Genomic DNA, 9,581 nt, shown 5'->3' on the forward strand with positions numbered 1-9,581 from the left:
CATCAGGCTATTTTCCTTATTCGCATTATCTATAAAAATATAACTAGAAACATATTTCCAAACTCGTTTGTAAATTGAAATTGGTACCTTCGTTGGCTGCGACAGATGTACTCTGCTGAAGTAACTCGCCAACGATTTTATTATTTTCTTCACCTTTAACATTTTCGGCGTACTGGGGACCCACATCCTCTGTGTAAATAGTGGGCACAGCACCACGCTTCAAAAGGCGATTTTTAGCAAATCCTAAGGCGTTTGAAAAAACCATATTGAACTCAATTATTTTAAAATCTACACATTATATACATTACCCATTTCGAACATTAGTTGATTTTCAATGCTATCACTAGTAAAATGCTTCATACATATAAAGCTCGTTTTTGGATTGAAGGCATTTCCTCGCCGGCAGAAATGCATCCACTGTTTGCAGAGCGCCTCATCCTTTGGAAATATAAAAAAGCTTATATCACACGCTTTATTGAGGTTCTGACTAGCACAATTTTTCACTGCACATTTCATGTTTTCTTATTTTTCACTTATACGAGTACACTTTCACGAATTATATTATTTTTGCGTAAATATTCACTAAAACGTTTGTTACCGTTTGTTCTTATTAACGCACATTTCAAAGAAGAAACGAATATTCATAAACATCAATAATAACCGCAATCATGGGCAATGTGACCAGATCTTAAAAAAAAGTAAAGTTAAATAAAACTAATTGAATTATTGAACTAATTTTTAAAAAATGTATATTTTACAAAATTATAAACATTACATTCAGTGTTGTCAACCATTTGCTCTTCACAATTTTTTTACTCTTAAAAAATTTGATAATTTGAAAGTGAAAATTTAATTTTTGGCTCTATTTAAGGCTATGCAAAAATATTAAATGCCCCTCTCTCAACTCTTCTTAAGATTGAAAACCTTTTTACACATTTTAAAAAGCCTTTGAATTTACTGAATGCGAATTGAAACCATAGAGGTGTAATCGTTCCTCCCGGCCATCAATCCTTAGTGGGACATAGGGCATCAATAGATGTATTCATTGTAAAAATAAGCCACAAAATACCAGAAAATACTAAAGAAACTATACAGACATTTTTACGAAAAGAGTACCTTATCTAGTTACAGAACTTCAAATATAGCAAAAAAGTCGTTCCCTTAACAAAAGAGTTTCGCTTAACAAAAAAACTCATAAATTAAATTGTACATAAGCATAACACATTTATTAAAAGAAAACGTACATTCTACAGACAATTTGTCACGCATACAAAGTTCTTTAAGTAACACAATACAAATTTCGTGTTTTATTTTCTTTAAATGGGCATTTAGTGCGTTTTTATATCCAAAGCTAGGCAACTCTGCAGTAGCGAGAGAGAGATTTGACTGCCGAAAGCAGAAGAACACCAACAACACCTGCACTCGCGGGCAATGCCACCAGATGTTAAAAAAAAGTAAAGCTAAATAAAACTGAGTGAATTATTGAACTAATTATTAAAAAATGTATATTTTACAAAATTATAAACATGACATTTTAATTAGAACAGCTAGAAAAATGTCATGAAGAAAGAACTAAAGCTCCGAGACACAAAATAATAAAAATAACAAAAACAAAAAGATAAATCAAGTTACGAAAATGGTAATCTGGCCATACTGGTGCTAAAATCACGTAACTAGTTGTCAAATTCGCTGAGCGCAAAGTAACGGGACCACGATGGGCGCCATCTCATTATTCTTTGCATCATGCTGCTGTTACTAATACAGGGGTGGCTTTCTGTAATTCGGTAGTCGACACTCGTTTGCTCGACACTTTAATTCGATATCGAATGCGCGACGATCCCATTTTGGTTCCCGTATTTCGATATTTGTACTATCGTTTTCATATTTTCGGAAGTGTTTGGAAAGTGGTTTATAGTTGTCAAAAAGTGCATGAAAGCAATAAAAATTAAAAGTAAATATGTACAATTGGCGCTATTTTTTATTATTGGAAGATTTTAATGAAGAAAACTCTTCAATAAATAGAAGGAGAATACGCGATGCGTCGAATCCAATGAAATTGCCCGATTTATAGTAAGATTAATACAAATTTCATTAAGTAAATATCAAAGTATTTCTTTTGCACAGCTTCCAAACAAAATACCGACTGACCAAGGAGGTTTTTATGTACGTTCTTTGTGAAATAAACCTTAGAGATGGACTTAGGAGTACACATATACCTCCAATTTTGAGGCTAGCTGCAACGCTGGAGATATTAGCAGGTGGCGGTTACCAGTGGCAAACTGGCGGCGCACACACAGCAGCAATGGGGAACAGTACTCTGTCGAAGATATTTCGCAGCACATTATCGTCGATGGAAGAAACACTATGCAACCAATGGATATCTTTCGAAAAAAACTTCCAGCCGTGCAAAGAGTGGTTCCACAGTACGGAGGGGCTGCGCTCGATTCCTTTGTTTGGAAAGCCTCAAATGATACAAGTTCGTGGCTATTAGGTGAGTAATTAAATAGGAAAAAATTAAGTGATGGGAATAAATATGTATATTTTTATGGGATTCTGGATACCCTCTTGAGCCATGGCTTATGACCCCGTATCGATTACGCGAAAATGAGACTGATGTAGGCAAATGTATTTTCAACGACATTTACAGTAAGGCTAGAAGCATTGTCGAAAGAAGCATTGGCGTATACAAAGGTTCCTGTATTTATTGAATCAAAGGTAAATATACTAATATTAATTGCATTGTTCACTTTAGGCCGCTGGAGAATATTATCGGACGATAGAAAGCCAAGGTACAACCCAACATTGGTTGCAAAAATTGCAAACGTGTGCGCCGCTCTTCACAATGTATGCATCAATAGAAATATTCCACATCAATTCAGCAACGAAACTCTAACTCAAAGGCAAGAAGGACTGTTATAATGTACACAATTAGACATAAACAATCGGTTTTTCAGAGAGGATAAGAAATAGAATAAAATACCATATTTCCCAATCAGCAATGTAAAGATTTCATTTTATTGCTGTTAAATTAAATAAAATTTCTTAAGTATAACAAAAAATTGTACTTCATTTCTCAGGTAGGTAGGTAGGTAAGGTAGGTAAGATGGCAAGAGTACCCCAGGTACGCTACAAGTAGCACTTACGTGCCGTATTGATACCATAGAGTGGACCACTACCTGTGAAAGGATTAAGGGAGGAGATAAGACCGTCTACAGCCATCCAGTGCTGTTGATGTAGCGGAGGAGAGAAAAGGGATCTAGGCTGGAGAATTTCGTCAAGTCATCCCCAAAGGGAACGCTGAGGAATCTCAAGCGCCTAGCCGCCAAAGCCGGACATCTGCAGAGAAAGTGTACCACAGTCTCTTTCTCTGTAGGATCCCCATAGCTTCTGCAATGGGGGTTGTACGGAATTCCAAGCTTCTCCGCGTGAGTGCCGATCACCCAGTGGCCAGTGATCACCGCGATGAGTTTGGAAATTGAATGGCGGGGGGTTCCCATCACCTTAAGCGTTCTGTTTAAGTCGTATTGAGGCCATTGTGCTTTTGAAATGGCACACGATGAGACAGACTTCCATCTGTCTTGCGCCTTTCTTAGAAAGAAGTTGTGTAGTTTCCCTTTAACGACGGCCAAGGGGATACCGATGTCTGAGAAGAGGGCAGCTGGACTCGGTTCTGCCGCCCCCTTCCTGGCAAGCTCATCGGCAATTTCATTTCCCTCTATATTCCTGTGCCCAGGAACCCAGATGAGGGAGATGTTTCCTGCCCGCTCGAGGCGTTAAGTTCCTCCTTACAGGAGTTTAAGAGAAGAGAGCTGCAATGCGGCGACGACAGTGCCTTGATTGCAGCTTGGCTATCGGAAAAAATTTTTATGTCTCCCTCCCAACAGCGATCCCGAAGCATTGTGCATGCCTGCAGGATCGCGAAGACCTCTGCTTGAAAGACGCTGCTTGTCTCCGGCAGTTTATAGGAGACCGAGATGTTGGCTGATTTGGAGTAGACCCCCGCTCCCACTCCAGACTCCATTTTGGATCCGTCAGTGAAAACAGAGGCATCTATATCCGCAACAACTCTCCCCTCTTTCCAATCTTGCCTGCTCGGAAAGATAGCCCTAGCACAACCCTCAAAGCACAGTTTGCGGATGGAGAGGTCGGTGCGAATATCAGAGAAGGAAGGGGAGATCTGCTTCAAGATGCTGCTATGCCCAACAGGGAGTTGTCTCCAGAGGCCAAACTCCCTCAGTCTGATAGCACTCTGAGCAGCAATGGATTTAACTTGCAGATCCACAGGAATTAAGTGGAGTATAACGTTGAGCGCAGCGGTGGGACATGTTCTGCAGGCACCAGTGATGCCCACACATGCAGTTCTTTGCACTCTCTCTAATTTAGTGAAGTTGTAGCCCTTCTGAAGAGCTAACCACCAAACTAGGCAACCGTATGTCAAAATTGGCAGAACCACTAAGTTGTACATCCAGAGTACGACACGTGGCTTGAGGCCCCATTTCTTGCCGAACATAGATTTACAGGCATAGAAGGCTATATTAGCCTTCTTAACTCGATTTTCTATGTGCAGCTTCCAGTGGAGCTTGGGGTCAAGTATTACACCAAGATACTTGACTTCCGATGAAAGTGTAAGACACTGGTTATTAAGTCTAGGAAGCTTAAACAGCGGAGGCTTGTATTTTCTGGTGAATAGCATCAACTCCGTTTTGTCAGAGTTGACTCTGAGACCGCTACTGGCGGCCCACCTGCTGAGTGTAGCCAGTGCACCTTCCAAAATTTCAGCCATTACTGATGGGAAGGGACCTGAGACCATCAGGACCAAGTCATCGGCATATGCTACCACCTTTACCCCCCCCCCCCCCCTCCCCCCCAACCCCCTTGTTTAAACGAGTTAAGGCTTCATCTACAGCTACTAGCCAAAGGAGGGGCGAGAGGACGCCGCCCTGCGGTGTGCCCCTATGTACGAATCTGCTGATTCTAGCCCCTCCTGCCACCGCATTTATTTCCCTACCACCAAGTAGGGACGAGATCCAGCGGTAGATAGGTGTTTCTACCCCTAGCCTGTTTAGAGCCGTGACAATTGACTCCGCCGTAATGTTATTAAAGGCGCCCTCTATGTCTATGAAGGCCGCCAAAGTGAATTGTTTCCCCTCCAGAGATTTCTCTACAGTCCCTACTACCTCATGTAAGGCTGACTCGGTAGATTTCTCTTTTCGGTAGGCGTGTTGGGCTGGAGAAAGTCTGGTTTCACAGTGCTCTCGGATGTGACAGTCGATCACTCTTTCAAGCACCTTGAGAATGAAGGAGGTAAGACTTATAGGTCTAAAGTCCTTGGCCAGGACGTGGCCCCTCCTTCCTGCCTTAGGAATGAAGACCACTTTGGCTTTCTTCCAGCTAGCAGGAACGTGGTTCAGCGAGATACACGCCGAGAAGATCTTTTGAAGAACGGGAACCACCAGGGTCTTAGTCTTCTGAAGCATTACTGGCATGATACCATCGATGCCTGGAGATTTGAAGGGGGAAAAACTCTCGATTGCCCAGTTTATTCTGTTGACGGACAAGACCGGTGTCAGGGGCATCACAGGTAACCCCTCCTGCCGGTTCGGGTCTTCGTTACAGACCGGATCAATAGAGTTTTCCGGGAAATGGGCATCAATAAGGATTTTTAAGGATTCGCCTGCAGATTCAGCCCACTCCCCGTTCTCTCTTTTGACAAGAGTTTTACAGGAGTGGTCCTTGGATAGGATCCTGCTGAGTCTGGCCGAGTCTTTTACGGATTCGATGGATTCGCAGTACTCTTTCCAAGAGTTGCGCTTCGCATCTCTAATGGCTTTCTTATAAACTTTCAAAATATCCCGGTAATCTTGAAAGTTCCTTATTTGATAACATTTGTTGAAGACTCTCCTAACCTTCTCTTTCAAGTCGGTCAGCGTTTTGCTCCACCAGGGAGGAAAGTCTTTCTTGCTAAAGGATATTGGGCAGGCCACTTTGAAGGCAGTCTGATAAGACCCTTCTAAGTGTCTAACTTGCGTGTCCAGTCGTTCCTTAGTGGTAGTCAAGAACTTACTCCTATTCAGCTGCTTGCAGAAAACCCTGTGGAAAAGAGACCAGTCTGTTCGTTTAGGGTTTCTGCGGGGTAGCAAGGTCTCCCGAATGAAATCGATTTCGTAGAGGATCAACCTGTGGTCCGAAAACGAGTTCCTCTGGGAGACCGTCCAATTTTCAACCCTAACAGCAGATGAGTTCGTAGAAAGAGAGATATCAAGAACTTCCTCCCAACCATTTGATGTTCCCGATGCCGGGAAGACAAAAGTTGGGGTGTTGCCCTTGTTACAGATAAGTAAATTACGGCTTAGTATAAAATCAAAAAGAGACTCACCCCGTTCATTGATCTCGCTGCTGCCCCAAATGGTGTGTCTGGCGTTCACATCGCATCCGATCAGGATGTTCTCCTTCTTGGGCTGGAGAGTATCCACTAGATGCTGCAACTCCTCAGGAGGCGCCGATCTGTCGTGGGCCATGTAGGCAGATACCAAGCAGAAGCAACTACCACTGGATGGTTCCACCCTGACCGCAGTCACATCCGGTGAACTGAAATTAGATAGCAAAAAGGCATTAATTGTGTTCCTTACTAGGATACTGGCCCTTGGCTTACCATCAGTATGGACATAAAAGAGGTCATAGGATCTGTCTCTCAGTCCCATGATTTTATGCTGCCAGATCCAAGGCTCCTGTATCAGGCAGACATCTATGTCCTCCTCCCGGAGGGTGACTCTTAGGTTATCTGTGGCTAGTTTGGAATGACGAAGGTTAATTTGTAATACTTTTAACAGACTGTTCAAAAGTGTTACTTACCTTTATGACTGCTCCCCCAGTTCGGAATCTGCGTCCGTCCCAGACAGCCGCAGATCGTCGAGCAGCTTCTTGGTGTCATCCCCCAGTTTGTCATCCCCGAAGTTTGAACTGCTGTTTTTCGAGAGCCTCCAGCGACTCGTTGTTAATCAGCAGTAATATGGCTGAGCTATGCTGCTGAGGTTCTTCTACTTTGATGACAGACCAGTCATCCATAGGAACCTCAGGATTCTGAAGCTTGAGACACGGGACAATTTCCGAACTGTCCAGCTCCATTTTCGGCAGCCAGATTCTGGCTCGTGGTCGCATTTCTCAGGTATAAGTCTTTCTTTTTATATTATAAAAGGTAAAAAACTAAGCTTAAAGTTATCACATACATAAAGTAACTCATTATTAATTTATTTTTCGTTTTAGCAATGCGATTTCACATTTCAGTTGAAGAAATAAACAGCTCAGAAAATGAAAACGAGAGCAAAAGTTGTGTCGAGCTGTATCTATCGAACGTTCGATGTAACGCTACGACATTTTTGGTTAGAGAAAGCAAAAACGATACTTCGACTATCGTTTTTGCGCGATATCGAATTACAGAAAGCCACCCCAGCTAAAGTGAAGCTGACGCCAATTGCTGCTGCTACTGCTACTACGTCCGTTCTCCCAACAACATCAACTTGCGAAAAAGCGTCGGCAATGCCGACTTCTCTGGCACCTACATCAAATCGTACACGTGAATGGAAAACCGTAACTAGAGCTAATAGAAAATAGGTTAAACAACCTTTAGTTATCGGTTCAAACCAAAATAGTGAATTAAGTGTAGTTCCTAACATGAAGTGGCTACACATATCGTCCTTCTCAAACATTGTGACAGCTGCCGATATTGTGGACTATGTTGCGAAACATGCAGAAATTGACCGCAAATTTCTTTCCTACTATATGCTTATAAAAAAGGATACCCTCGTAAAGGATTTCAAGAAAATCAATTTTAAGCTAGGCGTATCTGAATTTTCCTATGATAAGCTTTTAAATGCGGATATATGGCCTACGAACGTAAAAATTAGGCCATTTACTTTTTTTCAAAAAGAGGTCACTCCATCTTTAATTCCGTAACTTCTGCAGCTAACTCCATCACTAGTAGTAAATTATTAAAATTGTATTTTCAAAATATATCTGGACTTCGACCTAAATGTTCCTCGGTGTATATGAAAAGTTCTATCTTAGACTTTGATATTTTTGTATTCGTTGAATCTTGGCTGAATGAAAATTTTTTTGACTGTGAAATTTTTGACCTCAATTTGTACGACGTTTCCGTAAAGACCGTGACCCTGTCAAAACTGGATGTTCCAGAGGAGGTGGTGTTCTCATTGCTGTTCGGAGAAAATTTCGGGCATCATTGGTTACACTTACCAATTCTGACACACTCATCGATCAGCTTTGTGTACGTGTTTATGGCTCATCTGGAACAGTTTATGTGTGTGCATCCTACATTCCGCCGAATAGTCCGGATTATTTATACTTTGCACATGCTGACAATGTTGTGTCATTAGCATCAAGCATAGCTGGTGACAGTCATCTTTGTGTCCTCGGTGATTTTAATTTATGTCGCCTGAGTTGGTCCCCACTTAGAAACTCGGCTGCTTTTATGGCTTCTAACGTAAATTCTTCAGCCGAAATGCATGTCATTGATAGCTTTTTAAGCATTAATTTATCACAAATTAATGGTTTTTATAATAGCCTTAATAGAATCCTAGATCTAGTGTTTATTTCAAATAACATCAACTACACATTGTCGGAAGGCATTGCTCCCATATCTATAAGTGATAAACATCAAGTTCCTCTTTCTCTTGAGTTGGAATTTTATGAATTTTCTGATTATCTGATGAGCCTAACATCAAATTTAATTACAACTCATGCGACTTCACAATTTTTAACGAAATTTTATTAAGTATTGACTGGGATAATGCCTTCCTCGACAATGATGTTACCTCCTGTTTTCATTTTTTTAAGACTAAGGTTTCTGAGCTGTGTTTGAAGCATATTCCTATTTATCATAAGAAAGTATATAAGACACCTTGGCATACCAAACGGCTTAAGCATCTAAAGAATCTAAAAAACAAGTTTTCTAAACTGTATAAAAGGTCTGGAGACCCAATGCACTACTCAAAATTTCAATGCCATTTAAAAGAGTTTAACTGTTTGAACAAGTTCTTATATAGAAATTACATCTTGAATTTCGAAAACAATATTATTTCGGATCCGAAGGCCTTTTGGCAATTCATCAAATCAAAAAAGTCTTGCTCAATGGTGCCAAACAATGTTTTTTATAATGGTAAATATGCAAATTCTGCCATAGAATCTGCCAATTTATTTGCCGACTTTTTTTGCTCTAACTTTGAACCCGACTTAGACTTCGATTCTAGTTTGCCCTCTAACAGTTTTTCACCTCTCAATTTTGGGACTTTGTGCCTATCTGTTACTGATGTCGTCAAGGGTATTATGAAGCTCAAGTCTACAACGAAAACTGACTCGGATGGCCTTTCGGGCATTTTGCTAAAGAACTGCTTATGTCTCGCTGAGCCTCTTACAATTATATTTAATAAATCGTTATCCTCCGGTATCTTTGTTGACGATTGGAAATTTACTTCCGTTACGCCTATATTTAAGTTTGGAAATAAAAACGATGTTAGCAATTACAGACCGATTTCGAAGCTTTCGTCTGTCTCAAAACTTTTTGAGAT

Source organism: Anastrepha obliqua, chromosome 6 (genome assembly GCF_027943255.1).
Source record: "Anastrepha obliqua isolate idAnaObli1 chromosome 6, idAnaObli1_1.0, whole genome shotgun sequence".
NCBI classification, from domain to species: Eukaryota; Metazoa; Arthropoda; class Insecta; order Diptera; family Tephritidae; genus Anastrepha; species Anastrepha obliqua.